General features: G+C 42.9%; 1 protein-coding gene across 8 annotated transcripts in view; it reads left to right on the top strand.

The window, feature by feature from the left end:
* The window catches only part of POLQ (DNA polymerase theta), a 321,333-nt gene that overhangs the window by 120,027 nt on the left and 188,302 nt on the right, over positions 1-13,004 (top strand). The window lies entirely within an intron of this gene.

The raw sequence follows: 13,004 nt of genomic DNA, 5'->3' as shown, positions 1-13,004 counted from the left end.
TGCCTACTATGTTGCATAGTTTGGCATCATCGGCGAATAATGCAATTTTCCTTCGAAGCCCTTGAGCCAGGTACCTAACGAAGATATTAAACAGGATCGGATCAAAGACCGAACCCTGCGGCACGCACCTGAACACTTCCGACGTTTTGGAGAGAGTGCCGTTCACCACCACCCTCTGAAGTCTACCACTGAGCCAGTCTTTTACCCATTCAGTTAACGTTTCTCCTAATCCCATCAAACTCATCTTGCTCAATAACCTGCGGTGTGGGACACTATCAAAAGCCTTACTGAAGTCCAAGTATACGATGTCCAGGGACTCCCCCATATCCAGCTTTTTCGTTACCCAGTCGAAGAAGCTGATCAGATTGGATTGACAGGACCTTCCCTTTGTAAATCCATGTTGATGGGGGTCTCTTAGATTCTCGTCATTCATGATCGTATCTAATTTGTGTTTAATTAGTGTTTCCATAATTTTACACAGTATCGATATGAGACTCACCGGTCTGTAATTTTCAGCTTCCGTCCTGCAACCTTTTTTGTGGAGTGGAATGACATTAGCTGTTTTCCAGTCCAATGGGACTCTTCCTGTACTCAGGGAAAGACTGAAAAGCACGGATAATGGTTCCGCTAGGACATCACTCAACTCTCTAAGCACCCTGGGATGTAGTTTGTTAGGTCCCATGGCTTTGTTCACTTTGAGCCTTGAAAGTTCGTAGTAGACGCTGCTGGAAGTAAACTCAAAATTTCGAAACAGGTCTTCCGAGCTTTCCCTTGTCTGCAGCTGTGGGCCGGATCCCGGCGCCTCGCAGGTAAAGACTGAGCAGAAGTATTCATTTAGTAGTTCGGCTTTATGGGAGTCCGATTCTACATAGTTCCCATCTGATTTCTTAAGGCGCACAATCCCATCCGTATTCCTTTTTCTGTCACTGATATACCTGAAGAAAGATTTATCCTCCTTTTTAATGTTCTCTGCCAGATTCTCTTCCATCCGGAGTTTGGCCTCTCTGACTGCTGTTTTGACGGCTCTAGACTGATTGTTTGCAGGAGATAAATGCTTTTTTCTTCTTTTTTACGAGGTCCGAGATCTCCGCAGAGAACCACTGAGGCTTATTGTTCCTCTGCTGTTTGCTTACTGTTTTTATGTATAGGTTGGTTGCTTCGTGTTGGGTAGATCTTAGAGCTGACCATATTGCTTCTACATTATCAGTTGCGGCCTGATTTTGCAGCGCCCGATAAACAAAATCACCCATATTTTCAAAGTTAGTGCCCCTAAAGTTGAGGACCTTTGTGGATGTGTTGGATCTAGTGAATCCTTTCCTGAGGTGAAACCACACCATGTTGTGGTCACTGGAGGCCAGCTTATCGCCTACCGAGACCTCTGGGACACTTTCCCTGTTGGTGAGTACCAGGTCCAGTATTGCCTGATCCTTAGTGGGCTCCAACACCATCTGTCTGAGTTGTGCTCCCTTTATGGAGGTTAGTAGCCTTCTGCTGCCGCAGGTTGTGGCGGAAAGTTTGTTCCAATCTGCATCAGGTATATTGAAGTCCCCCTAGCAACACTGTGTCACTGCGCAAAGTGATGGTCTCTATATCTTTGATTAGCTCCATATCTATGTTTTCCTGTTGTCTTGAAGGTCTGTATATAACCCCAAGATACAGGCATTTGTCATTCCCCCTGGCCAGGTTCACCCAAAGGGATTCTCCGGTGTACTTGACGTCCGTGATCCTGGTAACTTTGATGTCCTCCTTAGTGTAAAGTGCTACCCCTCCCCCTGTTTTGCCCTCTCTGTTTCGACGAGACATATCCCATCCATGGGAATCCGTGAGCCAGGTCTCAGATATCGCTACCACATCTAGGTCGGCATTCCTCATTTCCATTTCTAATTCCAAAATTTTATTACCTAAACTGTGGGCATTAACATACATAGCCCTCCATACTTTGTGTTTGTTCGGATTTCGTGGTGAATTTTCCGCCTGAGTTAGTGTGGTTCATACAGTACTATTTGTTATGTGTGTACTTACCTCAGACTCCGAATTGGAGTGGCAGCTTACCTTGCCAGGATGGTTACTTACCTCGCTAGTGCGTGAGTGGGTACCCTCCCCCAACTTACCTAGTTTAAAGCACTGCGAAGCAGGCGTGCTAGTCGGTGTCCAAAGACGTTCTTACCCCTTCTGGTCAGGTGGAGCCCGTCTTGTCCCTGAAGAAATATTAGTGCATCTCCATAGTTCAGGAATCCGAAGTTCATCTCTCTGCACCATCCGTGTAGCCACTCGTTTGTCTGCTGGATACGATCCTCCCTGGCTCTTCCCTTACCTCTCACTGGAAGGATCGAGGAGAAGACCACCTGCGCTTCCATCCGCCTCAACTTCTCACCCAGGGCTCTAAAATCTTCAAGTATCTTCTCCGGAGTGGTCCTGGCAGTGTCGTTTGTTCCGACGTGGATGAGAAGCATGGGGAAGTGGTCTTGGGGCTTGATAATTCATCCTAAAGAGGCTGTCACATCCCGGATCCTGGCTCCTGGTAGACAACAAACCTCTCTGGATTGCATATCTGGTCTGCAAATTGGACCCTCGGTGCCTCTCAGCAGGGAGACCTATGACTAGTACTCTGCGCTTCTTCGGGGGAAGCTGATTCGTTGAACAGGATTGGCCCCAGCACAGAACCATGAGGAATTCCACTACTCACCTTTCCTTCCTCTGAGCGACTTCCATTAATCACCACCCTCTGGTGTCTGTCCGACAGTCAGTTTCTAATCCAATTCTCCACTTTGGGTCCTAACTTCAGCCCTTCAAGTTTGTTAAAGAGCCTCCTATGAGGAACCATGTCAAAGGCTTTGCTGAAATCTAAATAAATTACATCTAGCATATGTCCTCGATCCAGTTCTTTGGTCAGCCAATCAAAAAATTCAATCAGGTTCATTTGGCATGATTTACCTTTAGTAAAGCCATGTTGCCTCGGATCCTGTAACCCATTAGATTCTAGGAAGTTCACTATTTTTTCTTTCAGCAACATTTCCATTATTTTTCCAACAACTGAAGTGAGGCTTATTGGCCTATAGTTTCCTGCGTCATCCCTGTGACCACTTTTGTGAATAGGGACCACATCCGCTCTTCTCCAGTTCCCAGGAACCACTCCCGTCTCCAGAGATTTGATGAACAAGTCTTTAATAGGACCCGCCAGAGCCTCTCTGAGCTCTCTCAGTATCCTGGGATGGATCCCATCCAGTCCCATCGCTTTGTTCACCTTCAGTTTTTCAAGTTGTTCTTAAACACTTTCATCCATGAACAGTGAATCTACTCCGTTTTCTAGTTCTGTTATCATGTAAACTGCGATTCCCTCTCATGACTTATTTTGAGTAATCTATTATAATTTGTATTCCCTTTTTCATCAATCATATGATTTAGTACTCAATTACTACTGTTTTTTGTAGATGCTCCTTTTAAAATATTCTTTTAGTGCAATTCTTCATACCCTTTGAATTGAAGGAAAAGTTGCAGAGTATTTTTATCATAGCTTTGGGTTTTTTTTTGTTTTTGTTTTTTTACTTCCTTTCATCTTTTTTGACCTCCTTCAATCAGGTTTTCACCCACTGCATCCCACGGAAACTGCTTTTGCTAAAGTCTCCAATGACCTATTCTTGGACCAATCCAAAGGCTTCAACTCTATTTTCATGCTTCTCGATCTATCTGCTGCTTTTGATACGGTTGATCACCACCTACTGTATATACTCGAATATAAGTCGATCTCAATATAAGTCGAGACCCTCATTTCCCCCCCCCAAAAGGAGGAAAAATGGTTGACTCGAATATAAGTCGGATGGCTTAATATTCAATTGCCTTGTTCTACCAGGATCTGCACCCAGCCCCCTCCCTGGCAGGCACTGCACACAGGCCCCTTCCCACCCTTCCTCCCAGGTTCTCCACCCTGTCCTCCCTCCCTGCCCTGTCCATCGTACCTTTTGTGCTGCTGGAATCCCTGGTGGTACAGAGGTGTAGCGGGCAGGAGTGAGCTTTCTGTACTCCTGCCCTGCTGCTAACCCAGTCAGTTGCTGCCACAAGTTCCGGCTTCAGCCGCTGAGTGGTACTGAGTAGGATCGTGCTTTGGCGCTGCTGCTCGGTGTTAAGTGGCTTTCTGAATGGCTTCTCTGTCTACTCTGCTCTCAATCAAAGCTGACAGAGCAGGCAAAAATCTGCTTGGAACTTTGTTTTTTGTAACCTTCAGTGGTGATAAGAAAGAATCTAACAATTTAATATGAGTACTTTTAATCCTGGATGCGTCCATTAGCATTCCTTACAGTGCACTAATTTTACTAGTTTGCATTAAAACTGCATTACACTGAGCTCAATACACACACAAATAATTTTTCCCCTCGTTTCTGCTTTGTGTGGTCTATTACCAACACATTCCCATCTCTTGCTTTGCATTTGCCTGTAACAGCTTTCCACAGAAATCATGCCTGGAAACATTACTCTATTAATCAAGTTATGCCATCAAGAGATGGGCACGAGAGTTCCCTGTCATGACTCTAACATTACCCCAATTGATCAAAGCCACATTAACTCCGTGGCTTTTCTTAATACAGTAAAACCTTGGATAACGAGTGACGTGGTCTGCGAGTGTTTTGCAAGACGAGCAAAACATTTTATTAAACTTTAACTCGATAAACGAGTGTTATCTTGCAGTACGAGCATGTATATGCATGTCATGTCATCAGAACCCACAGTTGAAACGCGCACATCTTACGCTGAGCACAGCTGAACATAATAAAAGTATCACACCCAATTTATCCACAGTTCAAGCACACGCTACATATATGCATCTTACGCTGAACACAGCAGGACGTAATAGAAGCATCACACCCAATTTACCCATAGCTCAAGCGCTCACAGCATACAGTATTTTGTATTAAAGTTTTTGGGTTGTGGAACGAATCGTCTGAGTTTCCATTATTTCCTATAGGGAAATTTACTTTGATATACGAGTGCTTTGGATTATAAATATGCTTCTGGGACAAATTATGCTCGCAAACCAAGGTTTTACTGGATATCCTTAAACAAACTGCAGCTTCTCATAATATATCCTGCAGCCTCTCTTAATAATTTCTGCAGTTCCTTATCAGAAAAAACCCTACAGACCATGTCTTATCTGAATATAAATTCATTGACATTCTTAGAGATAGAGAAAGATCCTAGTCAGACACCAAACTGTGTGGTCTAAATAACTACATGAACAGGCTACATAGCCCCTCAGTTCTTAGCTCTATCTCCAGAGGAGGCCAAGAAAATAAAAACCTACCAGACACAAAAGTGTAGTTTAAACATTCAAGACCTTGGGAGCATTTTGGTATCCTACTAAACTGGTAGGATAACAACCAAAAGTCTCGCCCAAATACAAGTGAATGATCATTTTATTTGTATTATGACATCATCAATTAATTCATTATTAAATATAGTTTAAATGTAGTTGGAACATCTTCAAATTAGATTACAATTGCTTCACTAGAATCCAATTACAAATTACATACTCTAGCAATATTCTATTGGTTTTATTCGTCTCATGGTTTCTGATTTAATAATACTTAATTAGTAATTTTCCTTAGCAACAAGTAATGACTTAAATTATCACATACTGCTGAATCACAAGACATCCCAGCAAACCTAGCTTATTTATAAGTTATTTTTATGACTTTTAGTTACAGTCAACTGTTATGTTTGGTCTATCTTGGTCTATCGCACACTTTCCAGACATTAAACCAAAATATTTTTCTCTCTTCACTGGTAACAGAAAAATATGTACTCTGCGTGCTGTCCAAATCTCTGAAGCATTTCTATCATTCAGCTCCATCTTTTTATATATACATATTAGTGTCTTTTCAGGTTCCCAGGTAAGAGGTGTCTCATACATATAGGATTATGGGGCCCCCCTTATATCCTGCTTAATATTGATAGTCTGCGTGGTGGATCACCATCCTAAATCTCTGCCAGATAGCAGACCTCACCGACTGTGAGTCAGCGACAATTTTCGATCCTCATGACATTCCCGTCAGTGTTATGCAGGTTCCTCCGCTCAGAGATCTTATCAAGGATCCAGACAAAGATTTGGCAACTCCAGACGTCTGCAATCCTTGGGGTCTCATGTCAGCACAATTTCCAAAAAGTCCCAGTGACGCCAGGGCAGCAGCCATCCCCCACACGTTGGTGGGGAGGCTGTTGGCATTCTATGGGAATGGGAGCAAATTTCCTTAGACTACGGGGTCCTAGATTTTATTCAAGAGGGTCACAAGATTGAGTTCTATCACCGTCTTTCAGATCTGTTCATTGACTTTCCAGCTACACGGCCAGAAAAAGAGGCTAGGGTTTGAATGATGGTGCAAAGGCTATTGGACATTCAAATCATAGAACAAGTTTCCAAAGAAGAATCGGGCTCGGGAAGATACTTCATATACTTCATAGTGCCCAAGAAAGGCATAGAAGACTGGAGACCGATCCTGGACTTAAAGTCTGTAATAAAGGATGATACGGGGACAAATTTTTCCCCATCCCCACAGGAACTCAATTTCCCCATTCTGTCCCTGCCCCATTCCTGTAAACTCAGTCTTAGCCACACAAATCTCGAACACTTATGATTTTAAAGTGTTTGAAGATTGTGCCGATGAGGATAGAGCTTGCAGGAATGGAGCAAGGACATGAAAAGAACTTGCCTGGAGAATGAGCTCCCGCGAGGACGGGGAAAAATTTGTCCCTGTGTCATTCTGTAGTCTGTAAATGCAGTGCTGAGAATACCATAGTTCCACATGGAGACAGTTTGGTCAGCTATTTTTGCATTGGCTACAGGGGAGTTCCTAGCCTCCCTTGATTTGATGGAGGTATACCTTCATATTCCCATTTTTCCAGACCGCAGGAAATATTTGAGATTCCATATCCTTCAAAAATTTTCCAGTTTGTGGCTCTACCTTTTGGGTTGGCAGCAGCCCTACACACCTTCACCAATGTGATGGATGGTGGTGGTTGCAGCTCACCTTTGCAGGATGGAGGTCCAAGTACACCCATACCTTTTTGGTTGGCTGGCTGATTTGGAACTCCATCAAGGCCAGAGGGTGAACAGGCAGTGCAACAAGTTATGGCTCTTGTACAGGATCTGGGCTGGATAGTCATCTGGAGCTGATCCAGTGTTTTGGAGTATTTGGAGGTTTGCTTTGACATGGCAAAGGGTCAAATCTTTCTTCCTGAGCCCTGCAAACAGAAATTCAGGAAGCAAATTTTGGAGCATTTAGTGATACTGAATCTCATGGCCTGGCATTACCTCCAGGTGTTAGGCTCAATGGTGGCCACCCTGGAAGTAGTTCACTGAGCATGAGCGCGTATGCACTCCCTCCAGGATTCCCTGATCTCTAGGTAGTCCACACAGCAACATTCTCTTCAACTGCAGCTTCCCTGGACAGGGGAAATGAGGAACAGCTTTTGCCTGTTGCTCTGAGGGAACTTCTTATTGAAGAGCATGCCTCTTCAAATCTCCTACTGGGTGACTCTAACAACCAACGTTGGCCTGTTCAGCTGGGGGCCTATTGCAGCAGTCATCTAGTACAGGGCCAATGGATCCTCTCATGGAGAAAGTGGTTCATAAATCATCTAGAACTACAAGCCATTCATCTAGCATTGAGGGTGTTGGAGGAGTACCTAGAAGGAAAGTCAGTCAGTGTGTCCTTGAAAATGCCACCGTGGTAGCTTATGTGAACAATCAGAGACACCAGAAGTGTCCTATTATGTCTGGAGGCCCAGATGTGGTTTAGGTGGATGGAAACTCATCTTCAGAGACTGTCCACAGTCCACATAGCTAGAGAGGAAAATGTACAGGCCGACTTTCTTAGCTGGCAGATTCTAGACACAGGGCCGTGGTCACTATCCCAAAGAGCAATCAACCTCATTGTGCAAGGCTGGGAAGACCGGCAATGGACTTGATGGCTTCAGACAAGAACACAAAGATGAATCACTTCTATAGCTGAAGAGTCGAACCAAGAAGTACAGGGTTATCTGTAGAATTGTGAATCACCTGGGTCTGGTGATCCTGGTAGTCTCCAGTGAGACAGTTGCATCAAGCTACTGGTTCATATGGTGCTTCTCAGTCAGAGACCAATTCCCATGGAGAACCTGGAGTGCTTTGGACTTACTTCATGGCTATTGAACACACGGCCTGAGCCTGCAAGGGTTATTTGGAGGTAGTCATTTCAACTCTTCTTTGAGCTAAAAAAGCCATCAACATTTGTAGCCTGGGAGGCTTTCCAGCTCTGGTGCACCAAGGATAAGGTAGAACTTTCTGAGGCGCCAATTGCTATGATCCTGGCATTTCTACAAACCGGACTAGAAAAGGAGTACCGGTGGCATCTCTTAAAGTCCAGATGGCAGACCTTTCATTCTTCCAAGCTTGAGGAGGAAAGATATCGCTGGCTTCTCTTTGGTATATACAGATTCCTGTGTTTATGTAACAGAATGTAAGATTAGGTTCTTTCTGGATAATCTTCTTTCTGTTATTATACATAGGAGTCTGTACATCCTGCCCTATGAGTTTTACAATTAGCCTGCTTTCTTCCTCTGACAACTCTATAGTCTGGAACTGGAATTCTTGTCCTGACAATTGGATGAACATGTATGAATAAATTACTAATAATGTAATGAGTTTGTTGAGCTTTGGAGCTCCTGATCTGTTAGTGCTAAATGCACACAGCAGGTTGATTTATTGATACATCTGTGCTTGAAGTTCAAGTTGCTAATTGTTTTTTTTCATGAGTTACAGAGCAGATCAGAAATGTATGATATCTCTGGTGAAATTCCCCGTGATCCTCCTTCTCTTTTCTTCTATTACATGGAGATCAATTGCTTTGGTACAAACTGAAGAGGGCACTATACTTCAAGGTGAAGGAGCTGAAAGATGTGATTGACATCCTTCTGCAACTGTTCACAAGCACAGACTGATCACCTAACATACAAACTCCTATGTATATTAACAGAAAGAAGATAATTATCAAAGTAAGAATCTAATCTTTTATTCCAACCCACTTGGGTTTTGCCAGGCTCATGTTTATATATCCATTATCCTTGTTCAGAGCCATGATCCTGGCAGCTTGAGAGTCCCACATGTGAGAATATTATGCCTGCTTGTCTTTTGAGAAAGCAAAGTTGCATATCTGTAGTAGGTATTCTCAGAGGACAGCAGGCATATACTCTTACAACCCACCCACCTCCCCTAGTTGGCATCTTAGACTTTCTTTTACTGAATTGATGGTCCCGCGAGTCTATATTGGGAGGAAAGTCACCGATATGCATACAGTATAGGCACTGCCTAAAAATTTAGTGATAGTGCACTTGGTATCCATACCAGGTTCCGTGAATGACATCACCCATGTGTGAGAATATATGCTTTCTGTCCTTGGAGAACACCTGCTACAGATAAGTATCTTTGCTCAAGATGGCTTATAGAATAATTAATATTCAGAGGTAAATACATTCTGCCCTTAAGAACTTATAGTTAAATGAATACCTGATGCATTGGGAGATGGTGACTTGCCCAAGGTCAATATCAGTGGAGGAAATCAGACTTGAACCTTGTTTTCCCTGTCTGCTTTCTAATCACTAGGCCACTACTTTTCCTGTTAACCATTCTGTGAAGACTGGGAATAGTTGCCCAATAAATCATGAATATGGCAGCATCCTTAGCCTCAACCAAAATAGCTGGTGCCAGAGTTTGGGAATAAATTTGTGGAACACGTAGACAAACATGATTTAATGAGGCGGAGTCAGCATGGGTTCAGCCGAAGGAGATCTTGCCTCACCAATTTGCTTGACTTCTTTTAAGGTATAAATAAACGTGGATAAAGGTGAGCTGGTTGATATAGTGTATCTAGATTTTCAAAATTAAAGTGTCGTGGGATAGGTGGCAAAGTTCAGTTGTGGATTAGGAATTGGTTATCGGATAGAAAACAGGGTAGGGTTAAATGTTCATTTTTCTCAATGGAGGAGAGTAAACAGTGGAGTGCCGCAGGGGTCTAGGACTGGTGCTATTTTACATAGGATTACCTATAAAATAGCCCTCTTGACTTTTAAAACTATGCAAACCAATACCCCGGTATTCATAGAGAGACTACTGATCCCTTATGACACTCCCAGAATTTAAGATCAGCTTCATAGAATTCCCTTAATGTCCCATCCCTAAAGATAATTGGTACCCGTCGTACTCTCATTTTCTCAGTCACAGCCCCTTTAATTTGGAAATTTCTCCCTCGATACCTCAGAGTCGAACAAAACTTGCAGAAATTTAAAAGCAGCCTTAAATGCTTACTTTTTAAAGATGCCTATAACTGATTTTTTACACACGTACTTACCTAACTTGTCCCCCTTCCTATTGTATTTCCCTTTTTATGTACTCTTTCTAAGAAATTGTAGTTCTCCCCTTTTCTCCCTAATGTTTCCATGTTATAAGTATGTTTGTTTAGTTGGTTTATGTCTAATTATTTAAAATGTTTGTCTCTCAGCTATTTTTAATCACTATGTACAACGCTTTGTACCTTTGGATAAGCGTTTAATCAAAATTTAAATAAACTATGAAACTATCTGGAAATTGGAACGACAAGTGAGGTGATTAAATTTGCAAATGACACTAAACTGTTCAAAGTTGTTAAAACGCATGAGGATTGTGAAAAAGTGCAGGTGGACCTTAGGAAATTGGAAGAGTGGGCGTCCAAATGGCAGATGAAATTTAATGTGGACAAATGCAAAGTGATTCACATTGGGAAGAATAACCTGAATCACAGTTATCGGATGCTAGGGTCAACCTTGGGGATTAGCGCCCAAGAAAAGGATCTGGGTATCATCGTAGACAATACGATGAAACCTTCTGCCAATGTGTGGCGGCAGCCAAAAAATCAAATAGGATGCAAGGAATTATTAAAAAAGGGATAGTTAACAAGACTAAGAATGTTATAATGCCCCTGTATTGCTCCATGGTGCAACCTCATCTGGAATATTGCGTTCATTTCTGGTCTCTTTATCTCAAGAAAGATACAGTAGCGCTAGAAAAGGTTCAAAGAAGAATGACCAAGATGGTAAAGGGGATGAAACTCCTCTCGTATGAGGAAAGACTAAAATGGTTAGGGCTCTTCAGTTTGGAAAACAGAAGGCTGAGGGGAGATATGATTGAAGTCTATAAAATCCTGAGTGGAGTAGAACAGGTACAAGTGGATCAATTTTTCACTCCATCAAAAATTACAGACTAGGAGGACACTCGAAGAAGTTACAGGGAAATATTTTTTAAAACCAATAGGAGGAAATTTTTTTTTTTCCCCTCAGAGAATAGTTAAGCTGTAGAATACATTGCCAGAAGTTGAACATAAGAATTGCCACTGCTGGGTCAGACCAGTGGTCCATCGTGCCCAGCAGTCCGCTTACGCAGCGGCCCTTAGGTCAAAGACCAGTGCCCTGAGACTAGCCTTACCTGCATATGTTCTGGTTCAGCAGGAACTTGTCTAACTTTATCTTGAATTCCTGGAGGGTGTTTTCCCCTATAACAGCCTCCGGAAGAGTGTTCCAGTTTTCTACCACTCTCTGGGTGAAGAAGAACTTCCTTACGTTTGTACGGAATCTATCCCCTTTTAACTTTAGAGAGTACCCTCTCGTTCTCTCTACCTTGGAGAGGGTGAACAACCTGTCTTTATCCACTAAGTCTATTCCCTTCATTATCTTGAATGTTTCGATCATGTCCCCTCTCAGTTTCCTCTTTTCAAAGAAGAATAGGCCCAGCTTCTCTAATCTCTCACTGTACGACAACTCTTCCAGCCCCTTAACCATTTTAGTCGCTCTTCTCTGGACCCTTTCGAGTAGTACTGTGTCCTTCTTCATGTACGGTGACCAGTGCTGGACGCAGTATTCCAGGTGAGGGCGTACTATGGCAAGGTACAGCAGCATGATAACCTTCTCCAATCTGTTTGTGATCCCCTTCTTAATCATTCCTAGCATTCTGTTGGCCCTTTTCGCCGCCACCGCACATTGCGTGGACGGTTTCATTGATTTGTCAACCAGTACTCCTGAGTCTCTTTCCTGGGGGGAGGTCTTTCAAAGTACTTCCACCGGACACCCTGTATTCATGTATAAGATTTTTGTTATCAACATGCATCACCTTACACTTATCCACGTTAAACCTCATTTGCCATGTCGCAGCCCATTTCTCGAGCGTGTTTATGCCACGTTGCAGGTCTTTGCAACCCTCCTCCGTCTTCACTACTCTGAATAACTTTGTATCGTCTGCAAATTTAATCACCTCACTCGTCGTACCAATTCCCAGGTCGTTTATAAATATGTTGAAGAGAGTATAGTGTAGATGGTTTTAAGGAAGGTTTGGACAAGTTCTGGAGGAAAAGTCCATAGTCTGTTATTGAGAAAGACATGGGGAAAGCCACTGCTTGCCCTGTATCAGTAGCATGGAATATTGCTACTCCTTGGGTTTTGGCCACCATGAGAATGGGCTACTGGGCCCAGTAAGGCTATTCTTAGGTTCTTAGGTTCAGTATAGAACACATCATTAGCACTGAGCCATGATGTATTTGATTTTTGTGGTTTTACTTAGTACTTCACAGCACTTTTTCAGTTCTGGCAGTTTTTAAGGGAAGGTATGGCTCACTGATAGAGCTGCTGCGTCTGCACCCAATGCTGCTCCTTGTCACACTGTGCAAGTCACTTAATCCAAAACAAAAAACTTGTGGAGAATTGATGTCCAAGATGAAGGCTTTATTGGAACAAATAATCCACATAAAAATGTCTAGGGCCTGAACCGCTGGAAACATATGGACCCAACACGGTCCGTGTTTCGACACTATGTCTTCCTCAGGGGTCCCTTTAGGTCCTAAAAGCAGGCTTGTGGATTAAGTAATAAAAACAAGGGATAAACTTTTGCGCTGGTGAGATATACTCACTATTGAGTATATCTCACAATTGAGTATATCTCATCAGCGCAGAAG

Source organism: Geotrypetes seraphini, chromosome 4 (genome assembly GCF_902459505.1).
Source record: "Geotrypetes seraphini chromosome 4, aGeoSer1.1, whole genome shotgun sequence".
Taxonomy (NCBI): domain Eukaryota; kingdom Metazoa; phylum Chordata; class Amphibia; order Gymnophiona; family Dermophiidae; genus Geotrypetes; species Geotrypetes seraphini.
Note: the sequence above shows the minus strand (reverse complement) of the source record. Positions and strands in the feature narration are given on the sequence as shown.